Below are 14,822 nucleotides of genomic sequence, written 5' to 3' on the forward strand. Positions count from 1 at the left end.
ATTCTTCTTTCTCAAGATTACTTTGGCTATTCGAGGTTTTTTGTATTTCCATACAAATTGTGAAATTCTTTGGTCTAGTTCTGTGAAAAATACCGTTGGTAGCTTGATAGGGATTGCATTGAATCTATAGATTGCTTTGGGTAGAATAGCCATTTTGACAATATTGATTCTTCCAATCCATGAACACGGTATATTTCTCCATCTGTGTGTGTCCTCTTTGATTTCTTTCATCAGTGTTTTATAGTTTTCTATGTATAGGTCTTTTGTTTCTTTAGGTAGATAAACTCCTAAGTATTTTATTCTTTTTGTTGCAATGGTGAATGGTATTGTTTCCTTAATTTCTCTTTCTGTTTTTTCATTGTTAGTATATAGGAATGCAAGGGATTTTTGTGTGTTAATTTTATATCCTGCAACTTTACTATATTCATTGATTAGCTCTAGTAATTTTCTGGAAGAGCCTTTAGGGTTTTCTATGTAGAGGATCATGTCATCTGCAAACAGCGAGAGTTTCACTTCTTCTTTTCCTATCTGGATTCCTTTTACTTCTTTTTCTGCTCTGATTGCTGTGGCCAAAACCTCCAACACTATGTTGAATAGTAGTGGTGAGAGTGGGCACCCTTGTCTTGTTCCTGATTTCAGGGGAAATGCTTTCAATTTTTCACCATTGAGGGTAATGCTTGCTGTGGGTTTGTCATATATAGCTTTTATTATGTTGAGGTGTGTTCCTTCTATTCCTGCTTTCTGGAGAGTTTTAATCATAAATGAGTGTTGAATTTTGTCAAAGGCTTTCTCTGCATCTATTGAGATAATCATATGGTTTTTATCTTTCAATTTGTTAATGTGGTGTATTACATTGATTGATTTGCAGATATTAAAGAATCCTTGCACTCCTGGGATAAAGCCCACTTGGTCATGGTGTATGATTTTTTTTAATATGTTGTTGGATTCTGTTTGCTAGAATTTTGTTAAGGATTTTTGCATCTATGTTCATCAGTGATATTGGCCTGTAGTTTTCTTTTTTTGTGGCATCTTTGTCTGGTTTTGGAATTAGGGTGATGGTGGTCTCATAGAATGAGTTTGGAAGTTTACCTTCATCTGCAATTTTCTGGAAGAGTTTGAGTAAGATAGGTGTTAGCTCTTCTCTAAATTTTTGGTAGAATTCAGCTGTGAAGCCATCTGGTCCTGGGCTTTAGTTTGCTGGAAGATTTTTGATTACAGTTTCGATTTCCTTGCTTGTGATGGGTCTGTTAAGATCTTCTATTTCTTCTTGGTTCAGTTTTGGAAAGTTATACTTTTCTAAGAATTTGTCCATTTCATCCAAGTTGTCCATTTTATTGGCATAGAGATGCTGGTAGTAGTCTCTTATGATCCTTTGTATTTCAGTGTTGTCTGTTGTGATCTCTCCATTTTCATTTCTAATTTTGTTAATTTGGTTCTTCTCTGTTTCTTAACGAGTCTTGTGAATGGTTTGTCAATTTTGTTTATTTTTTCAAAAAACCAGCTTTTAGCTTTGTTGATTTTTGCTATGGTCTCTTTAGTTTCTTTTGCATTTATTTCTGCCTTAGTTTTTAAGATTTCTTTCCTTCTGCTAACCCTGGGGTTCTTCATTTCTTCCTTCTCTAATTGCTTTAGGTGTAGAGTTAGGTTATTTATTTGGCTTTTCTCTTGTTTCTTGATGTAAGCCTGTAATGCTATGAACCTTCCCCTTAGCACTGCTTTTACAGTGTCCCATAGGTTTTGGGTTGTTGTGTTTTCATTTTCATTCATTTCTATACATATTTTGATTTCTTTTTTGATTTCTTCTATGATTTGTTGGTTATTCAGAAGTGTGTTATTTAGCCTCCATATGTTTGAATTTTTAACAATTTTTTTCCTGTAATTGAGATCTAATCTTACTGCACTGTGGTCAGAAAAGATGACTGGAATGATTTCAATTTTTTTGAATTTTCCAAGACCAGATTTATGGCCCAGGATGTGATCTATTCTGGAGAAGGTTCCGTGTGCACTTGAGAAAAAGGTGAAGTTGATTGTTTTGGGGTGAAATGTCCTATAGATATCAATTAGGTCTAGCTGGTCCATTGTGTCATTTAAGGTTTGTGTTTCCTTGTTAATTTTCTGTTTAGTTGATCTATCCATAGTTGTGAGTGGGGTATTAAAGTCTCCCACTATTATTGTGTTACTATTAATTTGCTCTTTCATATTCGTTAGTGTTTGCCGTACATATTGCGGTGCTCCTATGTTGGGTGCATATATATTTATAATTGTTATATCTTCTTCTTGGATTGATCCTTTGATCATTATGTAGTGTCCTTCTTTGTCTCTTTTCACATCCTTTATTTGAAAGTCTATTTTATCTGATATGAGTATTGCGACTCCTGCTTTCTTTTGGTCTCCGTTTGTGTAAAATATTTTTTCCAGCCCTTCACTTTTAGTCTGTATGTGTCTCTTGTTTTGAGGCGGGTCTCTTGTAGACAGCATATATAGGGGTCTTGTTTTTGTATCCATTCAGCCAATCTTTGTCTTTTGGTTGGGGCATTCAACCCATTTACATTTAAGGTAATTATTGATAGGTGTGGTCCCATTGCCATTTACTTTGTTGTTTTGGGTTCACGTTTATACAAGCTTTCTGCATTTCCTGTCTAGAGAAGATTCTTTAGCATTTGTTGAAGAGCTGGTTTGGTGGTGCTGAATTCTCTCAGCTTTTGCTTGTCTGTAAAGCTTTTGAATTCTCCTTCATATCTGAATGAGATCCTTGCTGGGTACACTGAGCACACACATGCACACATATCCCCATGAATGGAATAGTACAACTGCACGCATCTCATACACTACCAAAATAATGCTCAAAATTCTCCAAGCTAGGCTTCAAAAGTACATGAACTGAGAACATATGTTCAAACTGGATTTTTTAGAAAGGTCAGAGGAACCAGAGATCAAATTGACAACATCTGCTGGATCATAAAAAAAAAGCAAGAGAATTCCAGAAAAACATCTACTTCTGCTTCATTGACTATGCTGAAGTTTTTGACTGTGTGGATCACAACAAACTGTGGAAAATCCTTAAAGAGATGGGAATACCAGACCTTACCTGCCTCCTGAGAAATCTGTATGCAGGTCAAGAAGCAACAGTTAGGACTGGACATGAACAACAGCCTGGTTCCAAATCAGGAAAGGAGTACATCAAGGCTGTATGTTGTCACCCTGCTTATTTAACTTATATGCAGAGTACATCATGAGAAACACTGGGCTGGATGAAGCACAAGTTGGAATCAAGATTTCCAGGAGAAATATCAATAACCTCAGATATGCAGATGACACCACCCTTATGGCAGGAAGTGAAGAGGAACTAAAGAGCCTCTTAATGAAAGTGAAAGAGGAGAGTGAAAAAGCTGGCTTAAAACTCAACATTCAAAAAATGAAGATCATGGCATCTGGTCCCATCATTTCATGGCAAGGAGACGGGGAAACAGAGGAAACAGTGAGAGATTTTATTTTCTTATTGCAAAATTATTGCAGATGGTGACTGCAGCCATGAAATTAAAAGACACTTGCTCCTTGGAATAAAAGCTATGGCCAACCTAGACAGCATGTTATAAAGCAGAGACATTGCTTTGCTGACAAAAGTCTGTCTAGTCAAAGCTATGGTTTTTCCAGTATTCATGCATGGAGTTGAGAGCTGGGCCATAAAGAAAGCTGAGCACCGATAAATGATGCTTTTTAATTGCGGTGTTGGAGAAGACTCTTGAGAATCCCTTGGACTGCAAGGAGATCAAGCCAGTCAATCCTAAAGGAAGTCAATCCTGAATATTTATTGGAAGGACTGATGCTGAAGCTGAAGCTCCAATACTTTGGCTACCTGATGTGAAGAACTAACTCCTTAGAAAAGACCCTGATGCTGGGAAAGATTGAAGGCAGAAGGAGAAGAAGATGACAGAGGATGAGATGTTTGGATGGCATCACCAACTTGATGCATATGAGTTTGAGCAAGCTCTGGGAATTGGTGATGGACAGGAAAGCCTGGCATGCTGCAAGTCCATGGCGTTGCAAAGAGTCACACACGACTGAGCGACTGAATTGACTGATGGAGTAGTAAGACTGTCTAAAAGCATTTCATTGTTAAACATTTAATATTAACACCAGTCCAGTAGCTCTGCCAAAAACTCACAATCCATCAATACATTCTGCTGTCTTTATTTTACAGATTAAGAGTTTTTGGTCCATCAGCAAAATCCACCCCCCCCCCCCACCAATATCTACAAATTTCTATCTTGGCAAAAGCCATATCGTTTATGGAACCAAATTTTTTTTCTCTTTTCTTGCACCTGAATGGTTGAACTTTACAGGAAAAACTTATATAAAATAGGTGAATGCTTCACTCTAGATATATGACATCAAAATCCAAATAGATATTAAATAATACAAGCTCTAAAATATTTCCCTGAGAGCTTATTTTCAATCTCTGAAGAAGCAATTTTATCAATTTCTTGTCATCTGTGGTTAAACTTATATATCCTCTGGTCTCCACTGATAAGACCTATACACCAGCTTTTACCTGCTGACACTGTTTTATGTTTATGGAGAAAATAGCAACTATTAACAAAGGACTCTTAGAATTTCTCCCCCAAAAAAGTTTTTGGTCCTTTGGATGTGTACTCTTCCACACATTTACCTGGTGTTATTAGCAGTTAAACGTGTCTCGTGTTTTATATTAATAGAGTTTTTTCTTCTTTCACTGTTCACGTTCTTTTATACATTTTCAACTTGGTCCTTTCTGTGTATCATCATTCTGAAATTATGTACCTAATCGAATATGTCTCATTATCCTCTCCTCTTCTAGCCACTCTCTTCACATGAAAATGGCTTGGAAATGTAGATTATACTGCTATCTCAACTTCCTTTCCTCTCATCATCTTTCCATATTTTTATCATCTGACTCATATCTTCACAAGGACACTGAACACTCTGATCCCAATCATCAAAGGATCTCAAATTGTTAAATCCAATGGCCACTTTTCAACTGACACCATATTCAGAATCTTAGGAGCATGCTTCCCAGGTGACATTCATCTCCTTCTCAACATAATCTCTCTGCATTTAGTGGATATAAATTTCCCTCGATTTATTCTTACTTCACTCCCTGCTCTCTTTATACTTTCCCGATATGCATCCTCTTTGCTAATTCTAGTGTCTGCAATTCCTCAGGGTTTTTGCCTTAGATTGTCTTCATTTTATTTTTTTCCTCCTGGGTAATCTCATCCATTCTTATATCTTAATACATATATGCCAGCATCAATCAACTTTATGCACACAGTCTGAGACCTCCTTCCAGACATCCAGAGATCTATATCAAGCTGTATCATGACATCACCACTGGAAAGTCATTTAAACTTCTAACAGTATAAAACTTATAAATGATGTCCATAAGGTATATGCTAAATTTGTTTAGTGTCCATTAACTCCATAACACATGCTAACATATGCCTAGAATACTTCTTTCACACTAATTCATTGAAAACTTGTCAAGTGTCATTGATATTTGTTCTCAAATAGGTTTGTGATCTAAATACACATTATAAAAGCATAAGAGGTTAATACAAGAAAGCTATCATTAATGAAAATCTACTTGAAAGCTTTGGAAATATTTGATAAATATGAGTTGTTAAAAATAACTTATCTAATGACATATGAATTATAAAGCAGAAAGTGCTTATGAGAAAAAGATATGAGAAACATCTACAAGAAATTGGTACTAAGATGTAATTGCTAATTTGTTAATTTTTTTGAAATTTTGCTCAGATTTTGAAGAAACCAGATACAGAGAAAATATAATAGAAAATGCATTATGTGTGTGGTTTATGAAGGAAAGAAAACAAATTTCATCATCAGGTTCTACCTTTAAAAATGGTCATATGTGTGCATGTTTCTTTGTTTTAAGCCAAACTACATGTTTCAGATTATATTGCAATGAAATTGGTAGTGGGGTGAATTTACCAACAGAAAAGGCTTGAATTTTACCTAATTAAACATGCTGTGGAAATTTCTCCTCTTAAAATCTTGCCAATAACAGGTGTGGATCTCTTGGAACATGGGTCCAAAACAGTCTGTTTAGGCCTAATTTTAAAATACCAATCTTGCATTCAATTTAAATATTTTCCCTTTCCCCAGCAAAACCTGGGTCCATAATTGGAAACCCCACTGGGAAAGGGCACATGGCCTGTTCTTTCAGTCTGCTCTACCTATATTATTTTCTCTTCTATGAATTGCTCCTCCATGATTAGGACTGAAGGGAAGAACTAAACAGAAGTCAAAGGAGTCCACATAAATGATCTTCTTATAATTTTGTTCAATGGTCTCTGTGTGAGAGGCATTCACATTTTAGTTCTCATGAATCATATGACAGACTTACTTTGGAAGGTCTTTGCAAGGACTCTTTTCCGCAGAGTTCCCTATACAATTTCTGACTGTACAGATAAATAGAGTACAAATATAGAAAACATGCCGAAACATTCAGCTCAAAGATTTACTACAAGCAAATGTATTGCTACCACCACCCAGGTCAAACGATAGAACACTACAAGCATCTAAAAAGTACATTTTATTCTCTTTCACAATTTCTGTTCTTTCTCACAAGGTAATTATTAATTTGACTATAAGAAAAATCACTTTCTTATTTTACTATATATTTTACCATTCAGGCATGCATATCTAAGCGTAATAGTTTGGCTTTGAGGGCTTTTTTTTTTTTAACTTTATACAAATGGAATCATGAAATACATATTTTAGTAAACTTATATTACACAACATAGAATATTTTCTATTATATCTAAAATAATTTTATATTTTCAGAAAAGTTGCAAATAGTCCCTGTGCACCCTGTAACCAGTTTCTCATGTTCTTTAGATTTTTACACTGTATGATATATTTATCACAGCTAGTGTGCCAATTTTAACACATAACTATTAACTAAATTTCCAACTTATATTTCTTTTTTAACCTAAAGTCTTTTTTTTCCCCCTCTAATAGGACCGCATCCAAGAAACCACATTATAGTTAGTAATAATGTCTCTCCTTAGGCTCCTCTAGACTGAGACATTTCTCAGACTTTCTCAGTTGTAGATGACCTTGACAGATTTGAGGAGTACTGATCAGGTACATTGCATAATGGTCCTCAGTTTGGGTTTGTCTGATTTGTTTTCTTGTTATTGGACTGGGGTTACGGATCTTGAAAAGGAAGACCATAGAGGTGAAGTGCCATTCACATCACATCCTGTCAAGAGTGCATTGCTTAGATCCCACACCAGACTCACATGCCTCAGACGTTAAATGGAATATTTCCAAGGTGAACACACTCCCTGACCCAGCTTTTTGACCCAGTTTTTAAGATGTCAATTTCTCCTCCACCCCAAGACATGGGAGCAACAGCTAATAAAAAGCAGTAGACAGATAACTGGGCTATAGCACTTTCTTTTTTTCTTTCTTTCTTTTTTTTTTTTTTTGATGTACAGTGGGTTTTTATTAGTTATTTTTATATATAGTAGTGTTTAATTATTTTTATTTTTTATTTTTTCATTTTTTCTCATTTATTTTTATTAGTTGGAGGCTAATTACTTCACAATATTGTAGTGGTTTTTGCCATACATTGACATGAATCAGCCATGGATTTACATGTGTTCCCCATCCCGATCCCCCCTCCCACCTCCCTCCCCATCCCATCCCTCTGGGTCTTCCCAGTGCACCAGCCCTGAGCACTTGTCTCATGCATCCAACCTATAGCACTTTCAACTCCACTCTGAGTGAAGATTCCAATTACATCTCTCAATTTTCCTTTCTCTGTGGGAGAAAGTGAGGATGGGATGATTTGAAAGAATAACATCAAAACATGTATATTACTATATGTAAAATAGATTACAGGTGCAAGATCGATGCATGAAGCAGGGATCTCAAAGCCAGTGCTCTGGGACAACCCAGAAGGATAGGGTGGGCAGGGAGGTGGGAGGGGGTTTCAGGATGGGGGGACACATGTGCACCCATGACTGATTCATGCCGATGTATGGCAAAAACCATCACAATATTGTAAAGTAATCATCCTCCAATTGAAATTTATTAATTAAAAAGAAAGAAGTCCCGAGTCCAGTATTCATGCTACTACAGCACTAGCAGAATCATATCTAAAACTCTTCTTTTTCTGATTTATTGCTGATGATGTTAGGCTTGCTCACCTGCAGAAGTACTGTTTGTCAGGTTTCTTCATTTTTTATAAAGTATGCTTTGGAGGAAAGTTATTATGTGCAGCCTACATTTAAGGAGAAGAGAATCATGCAGCATCTCCTTAGTAGCAGATGATGTGAATTATTTTAAACTCTTTTGCATGGGTGATTTGGCTCTTATTTTCCACTTATTTATTCAAGAATTTATTTGTATCAGTATGGACTCATGTACATTTATTTCATATTCTGGGTTATAACCCAACACTCTGTTTTTTGTTGTTGTTGTTGCTTAAGTATTTCCAGTTTTGCAAACTTTGCAAAGTTTGTTCAGTCAGCTTTTGTGTACCTTTATCTACCACTCCATCACTGCTTAATTTTTTTAAGCACTTTTGCGCTTTCTTCAACTATGAGATGCTCAGGTTTATCTTGTAATTCCCTTCTTCAGTTCTAAAATATGTCATTTCCCCAAGGAGCTATGGTTTCTTTTTATTAGCATTTTGATCCGTTATTTTTTTCTTTTTATGTCTCAATTCTGTGAAAATGATATTGTATTTAGCTGCAGTTTTGTTGTTGTCATTGTTGTTTCTCTACAGTAAGAACTGGCAAACTACTGACTTTAGACCAATTCTAGCCTTCCAATTATGCGAAATAAAGTTTTAGTAGAACACAAACACAACCACCTATTTATGTGTTGTCCATAATAGATTTCATGCTACAGGAGAACAGCTGAGTAACTAAGTTAGACACATTGTTTCCCAAAGCCTAAAATACTTACTGTCTGTTCCTTTAGAGAAAATGTTGGTAATCTCTGTTCCACAGTATTCTATTACATAAATACATTATAAATGATTGATTTGTTCATTGCCATTGACAACTGAGCTGTTTCTAGCTTGGTGTTCTTAAAAATTGCTTTGCTGAGAATATTCTTGTGTGTCTTATTTGGTACATGCAAATTTGTTTTTTGCTCAGGTATCTACCTATGGATGGCATTTGCTCTGTCATAGTTTATGCTTATGTCTGGCTTCAGTTGATATTTTTAAGAAATTTGTCAAAGTTATTTTATCAATTTATGATTTTGAGACTTACCCAATTGTATCCTTGTCATATTTAAACTTTCAGCAATTTTTAAACTTTAGCAACATATCTAATGTACTTTTTGTAACTTTAATTTTCTTCCTTGGTATTAGAAATGTTTAGCAATTTTTCATATGTATATTGTCTATTTGGCTATTCTGTTTTTATGTAATGATTATTAAAATAACTTTTCTATTCTTTTCCTGGATTGTTTGTATTTCTTTATTTATCTGAAGGAATTCAAAAGAAATATTCTGGAAACAACTCTTTGTTTTCACATAATTCTTTGTCTTTTTATTTCAAAAAAAAGTTTTAAAACTATATGTTGAAAATCTACTTTATCTTTGTTTTCCTGGTTTTTTTTTTTTTTTCTAGTGAAGAGAAACTCAATTCATCTAGGTTAATATTATGTATCTCTTTTCTTATTGAATACTATTTGTTGCCTATTTCAGAAAACTTTTCTATTCTGATATTATAAACATATCTTCCATATTATTTCCTTAGGCTTTATATCTTACCCTTTCTTACTAAGAACTATAATTCAACTGAGACACAGTTTTGCCTATGTCTGAATTAGACATCAAGCTTCACTTCTTTTTGAACAGAAATCTAAACATCTCAGCACCATTAAAAAGCCCATGTATATTCTCTTCAGATAATGAGGCACTATTTTTGCTTCATTTTCAATTTTCTTCTTTCTTTTTCTTGCTTTATTGCATTTGCACAATGGTACTAAAAGTGGTTATAGTAGCCTTTGTCTTTTATTTGACTCCAAAGTAAATGATTTCAACATTTCACCATTTGGTGTGATATTCTGTATAGATTTTCTTGATGGTCAATAATAAATATCTCTCTATATTTAACTTAATGAATTTTGAATATATTATAATTTTGCTGCTACTCAAGAGGTTGATTTCTTTTTGATTGTGTTAATGTGGCAAACCATACTTTTTTTGAAGTATTAAGTCAATCTTGCATTCCCAGAATAAATTCAACATTGTCATGCAATAGTCATACATCTTAAGAAAGTATGAATTCAACTGCAACACACTTGAATTACAATTTTTTAAGATATTACCTTATTTCAATAAGTGAGGTGGTCTGTCTTTTTCCTTTATCTAATGTTTTGATCAGGTTGTGGTATGAACATTATGATAGCTTTTAAAATGAATTGTTCAGTATTTCCTCTTTCCTATTCTGTGGGAGAATTTGTGTAAAATTGGCATCTTGAAATACATCTTGGTAGAATAGATAAAAAATAACTTGCTTGGAGAGTTCTTTCTTAGGACAGGTTTTCAATTGTGATTTTATTAAACTGCATTTTATTGTGATTAGAGCACTCAACATAGGGCTATCCTCTAAATAAAATTTAAGTGTATAATAGATTATTGCTGACTATGATTGTTAATTTTTTTATCTTTCTTAAATAATTTATCAAAATTGATGTTTAGCTCATTAATTTTTAGCTATTTTCTTTAACATATACTTTACAACTATAACCTCTCTCTAGACATTTTTTGCACAACTTCACTTTCATTTTTCACTTTCATACATTGGAGAAGGAAATGGCAACCCACTCCAGTATCCTTGCCTGGAGACTCCCAGGGACAGAGGAGCCTATTGGGCTGCCATTTATGGGGTCATACAGAGTCCGACAGGACTGACGCGACTTAGCAGCAGCAGCAGACAGTTTTTACTATATCAGAATTGTAAATTCATAATCTTTATATCTTAATGATTAAATCAAGTTTCCTAAATTACATAATATTGTATCTCTACTGGCCTAAATATCTACTGAATCTGATGTTAACATAGCTACAAAAATTTGCTTTGGTAGTATTTTCATGCTGTACTCTGTACAAGATATTTGCATCATTTGACTCTTAATCATACCTTATCCTTGTGTTTTGGAGTCTTTTGTGCATAGTGCATGACTATATATTGTTCATTAAGCTGTTACTGTTGTTTGTACTGCACTGTTTATCCCCCTATATTTGAATTCTCCCCAGGCAAGAAGACAACGCCATTCACTATGATTCCTCAAATTGCAGATGACACATGCCAAAAGATCTGAGGATCTCTCCTACTACACTCTGCTCTGTCCCACCAGGGTGGATGTTGTGATTCTACAGTTCACTAAGTAGCCATCTGGAGAATGAAATGCTAATCTACCACATGTTCACACAGCATCATGCTCCACAGATGATATTTACTTAGCATCTTCTTTCCCTTTACTGGTGGACCAGTACTGGTGCAGAGGAAAAACCACAAGTCAATGCAATAAGGCAGTAAGTTAACAATTTATAGCATAAATTAATTCTCTCTGGAAACTCATGCCCATTCTGACAAAGTAAAGTGGTAAGTCAAAGGAATACGTTGTTCATCCATTGTTAAGCTCTGAACAATGTTTAGTATGCTTAGCAACATGTTAAGAATGTTAGCCATTCTTCTGTAATAGCATTAGAACATGAAGGTGTTTAGCCATGATTATATTTAGTTTTAGAACTTTAGCCGGTTCCCACATAATATGATACATATATTATCTTGCTATGTAATGTTAGTAACATTTTATGATTCATTAACCTACTGATTTTTTTAATAAAACAATAAAATCCTTCCCTGATCCTACTGACTATACAGGCATTTGCCGGATTTATGAGTTTATTCTTTCACTCTCCTTGCATTTCTCACCCCTCTGGTCTTCCTTATCTCAATATATAATACCAGCATTCCATCATTTAGTTAGGCCAAAAATCTATTATTCTTCATTTTGGCATCCTTTCTTTCTCAGATCTCATATCCAAACTCCTCCTGCCCCTTTGATTTTTCCCTCTATTGAGGGCGTCTATCCCAATGGCACTTCACAATCAAGTCATTCTCATCTCATCAGGCAGATATTTTAAAGACTCCCTTTCAGAGACACATTCCCTTACCACTACATATGATTAACCCAGTACCTCCACTAGACCAGGGACATCCCATTATTTGCTGGAATTATAATATTCTCTTTATTTGCTATTTATTATATAAAATATAATACACTCTCAATTTAACAGAAAGAATTACAAGTTTGATTTCATGCATTTTTCTAAATATTTGAGTTACCAGTTTCCTAATCTACAAATTGAGGAAGGTAAAAACTATTCTCATTTACATTGTTGATAATAAAAATAGATCATTCTTGAATAAATATTTAGCCAGTGCATTTAACTAAGACCTCAGTAACCATAACTTCCTTTCTTATTAGTTACCTGTTAGAAGAAGTATATTTGCTCTCCTGAAGAATTAAGAAAAGCAAAACAAAAACAAAATGAAAAATATTTGGTCAACACTTTAACTCTTGTTTTGGTTTAAATAGAGTAAGGGGGTTCTTTTCATTATTACAATTAATGATTGTCATGCTGTTCAAGTAGGCAGATTTTAAATGAATACGTAAATTCATATTGTTATACTTTTAAATTTATGCTGATTTTATTTTTGCTATATAGCTCTTAAATATTAAAAGATGTAATATCCTTCTTTTTTAGTAAATATATATTTTATACATGAAAGGGTATATTTTATAGTGATTCTTTTCCTGTTGTGAATTAAATATATACACTATAGTTCATGCAAATAAACATTACTTACATTATATATATGTATTTACATGTAATATATATTATATATAGTAAACATTTATAAATATATAGAGCCCTATATATTTATATATAATAAGCATTTTATATATGCATTATATATAATAATACATAAACATATTTAATAATCTATTTTTAGCAATTGAAACTATTGATTTGCCATTCTTCTAATCTTTGAAACAATAATGATTACTATACAATTCTACTGAGTTAGGAAGTAGTCAGCTGAAAATATTATTCCCCAGGCAAATTTAGACTAAGACAACAAAACAAAACAATTTAAATTTAATAATATTATTTCTGAGTAAAGTTTTCATGAATATGATAATATCTTTTGCAAATGTAAATGGTGACAGATTCTGATATACCCAGTGGGACTATCTAATAAATTCAGCACTCAACTGAATTTATTTACAAAATAAGCTAATTGATCATTATGTGAAATTATCCTTAAATTGATCTATAAGGTAAAGTAGTAACCTTTTATCTACAAGTGATGAACATCTCTGTAAGCCATATTCATATGATATGTCTTTTCCTATAATGATCTTTTCCTATATTCACCAAAATATTTCCCTTGTATTGCCATTACCCATGTGTCTTAACTTGTTTGTTAAGTTTACCTTCTAAATAACAGGTTATACAAAATATATGTAATGTAATAAGAGAAAAATTATACTAATTTCCAATTAAAGCATTATATGCTATGTAAAATTACTGAACATGTAAAAGTATGCATGTGAAAATCATTTTGTGCAAATTCATCTCTAGAATCAAATTTTTGGCACTATATCCATATCTGTTTAGTTTTCAAAGTAAATATAACTATTACCTAATACTTATTAAGTAACACATTGAAAATTAACTATTATTTAGTGATTTACCAAGCATTGTTCTAAAAATTTTATGAGTAACTCGACTGATACTTACATATGACCTAGAAATATAATTATTGTGATCCAATTTTACAGGTGAAAATAATATTTGGCATTTAATTTCAGGGGACCTGACTTCAGTGCATGATTTTTAGTAACTATTGTGCATTACCGTTGCTTCTAAATTTATGCATATTTTTCTATGTATATGTGCATCAATACAAGTATGCATATGTATGCATGACCTTCTCTGTGTGGGTACCTGTTTGCACATTTTCCATCCAAAAGACATTATCTATGTATTATATTTCTAAAGTGCCTGCCTGACTTGCAATAAAATATAAATTGATCTCTATTTTCCATTTGAATAAACTAGAATCAATTTACTATACCTGTAATCCTTAGGGTCTTAAAAATGCCCAAATAATTCACTCTTAAGTATATTTGAAAGATTTCTCTATCTCTTGAGTTTTGCTGTAGGACTAAACTAAAGAACTATTTTGTAATAAAAAAGATCTTTTATACAATAATGGTTCTTATCTGTTAAAAAGAAAAGGGTATTTAAATCAACAAACGTCACTTCTCCACTTAAATATCAAGGTTACTTCCTTTAACTTAAAGCTATGTTTTTATGGATTCATAACTATATTCTAAATTTCTTGAAGAATCTAGGTAGCAGATAGTAAAAAAAAATTTCATTATATATAGTCTTTTCACTGAATAAGTAACATGTTGTATAAATATGTATTAATGTTTTCAACATAGGAATAATAAAAACTAAAATGTACTCATCCTTTTCATTTAAATAAAAGATTCCACACAAATTATATGAGCAGAACACTTCACAAATTTTTTTTATGTCTTATTTTCGTTTATTTAAAGAACATTGGCAGTAGTTATTTTTTCTCTCTTTTTTTAGAGCACAAAAAACTGAACAAAATTTACTGAATAATAATATTTCTCAACTTACAAGAGACTTTATAAGATACATTAACAACATGGTAAGGGATCAACATATTCATTCTTTT

The sequence above is a fragment of the Cervus elaphus genome, chromosome 26, assembly GCF_910594005.1.
Source record: "Cervus elaphus chromosome 26, mCerEla1.1, whole genome shotgun sequence".
NCBI classification, from domain to species: Eukaryota; Metazoa; Chordata; class Mammalia; order Artiodactyla; family Cervidae; genus Cervus; species Cervus elaphus.